Source organism: Corythoichthys intestinalis, chromosome 14, assembly GCF_030265065.1.
Source record: "Corythoichthys intestinalis isolate RoL2023-P3 chromosome 14, ASM3026506v1, whole genome shotgun sequence".
NCBI classification, from domain to species: domain Eukaryota; kingdom Metazoa; phylum Chordata; class Actinopteri; order Syngnathiformes; family Syngnathidae; genus Corythoichthys; species Corythoichthys intestinalis.
Window position 1 is genome coordinate 1,407,039 of NC_080408.1, and position 1,956 is coordinate 1,408,994.

A 1,956-nucleotide genomic window follows, 5' to 3' on the forward strand; every position below is an offset into this window, starting at 1 on the left:
TAGAAATGAATCTTGTGCCTGTGCATATGGTTGTCCACGACAGCGATTTCTAAATACCTACCATTCTCTATCTACAGTACCTACCGAACGACCCTCCTCTATTTACAGTACCTCTACCTACCTACCTACCTACCTACCGACAGATCGTCCTCTATCTACAGTACCTACTAACCGACTGTCCACTATCGACAGTATCTACCGTCCTCAATCTACAGAACTTACCTACCGACCATCCTATCTACAGAATCTACCTACCTACCATCCTCTATCTACAGTACATTCCGACCGACCGTCCTATAGCTACAGTATCTACCGACCGACCGTCTATCTACAGTACCAACTGTCCTCTATCTACGATACCTACCGACCAGCAGTCCTTAAGCCACAGTACATACCGACCGACCATCTTCTATCTACAGTACCTACCTACCTACCTACCGTCCTCTATCCACAGAACCTACCTAACTGCCGTCCTCTATTTACATAACCTACCAACCTACAGACCTCTATCTACGGTACCTACCGACCAGCAGTCCTTAAGCTACAGTAACTACTAGAGTTGTTCCGATCATGTTTTTTTTGCCCCGATCCGATCCCGATCGTTTTACTTTGAGTATCTGCCGATCCCGATATTTCCCGATCCGATTGCTTTTTTTTTTTGCTCCCGATTTAATTCCAATCATTCCCGATATTTTTTTCCTGATCATATAAGTTTTGGCAATACATTAAGAAAAAAATGGATAAAACTCGGACGAATATGTACATTCAACATACAGCACATAAGTACTGTATTTGTTTAGTATGACAATAAATCCTCAAGATGGCATTTACATTATTAACATTCTTTCTGTGAGAGGGATCCACGGATACAAGACTTGTGACTTTGTATATTGTGACTAAATATTGCCATCTAATGTATTTGTTAAGCTTTCAGTAAATGATTCTGTAGCCATGCCCAACTGCATGATGGGAAGTGGAACCATGACTGTGCGTAGTGCTTCCAATTGATATATCTTCTCTGCGTTGGGAAATAACATAAGGTGTTAAGAAAAGATCAATTGCTCCCTTGCTTCCCCACATTGCTTCCCATGATATTTCTAATTGTAGGGAGAGGGATTGTAAGGCTTTAGCCAATTAAAAAAAGGCTCCAAAGGCTGCCAAAATTCACTCGACTCATTTTACGCTGCCTTTTATCTCTCCTTATAGGTAAAACGGCGCCATTACAGATTGAGCGAGACAATGGGTGAGTGGGTCGTGCAGCGCATGCATTAATTGCGTTAAATATTTTAACGTGATACATTTTTTAAAAAATTGATTACCGCCGTTATCGGGATAAATTTGATAACCCTACCTTAAGCCTAAACTAAAGACTCTTTATGAGTGTAACATATTATGTCTGTAACGTTAAATACAATTGGAAAACGATTTATTAAAAAAAATATATATATATATATATATATATATATATTAAAAAAAGGCATGGCCGATATTTTTTTGCCGGACCCGATCGATCGGCTACTGACCGACCGTCTTCGATCTCCTGTACCTACCAACCGACAAACCGTCCTCTATCTTCAGCACCGTACACTACAGTACAGTACTGTATCTACATTTGACATCCCTGCCTAACACAATAAAATCCTTTATAAAGTAAGTGACTATTTTTGATCATTAAAAAAAATATATATATATATATATAATTCATCATTATTATACTTTAAAATATTGTCATTGTAGATAATTTTACAAATAAATACAATGATACTAAGAGCTAAATTAATCTTCCTTCTTTTCCAGAGGGCGCTGAAAGTGAGAAGGCGGGCAAGAGTGAGATCACGAGAGAGAGAGAGAGAGAGAGAGAGAGAGAGAGAGAGAGAGAGAGAGAGAGAGAGAGAGAGAGAGAGAGAGAGAGTGTGTATATCTTTATCTGACTCACAAGCAGTCATCATACACTCA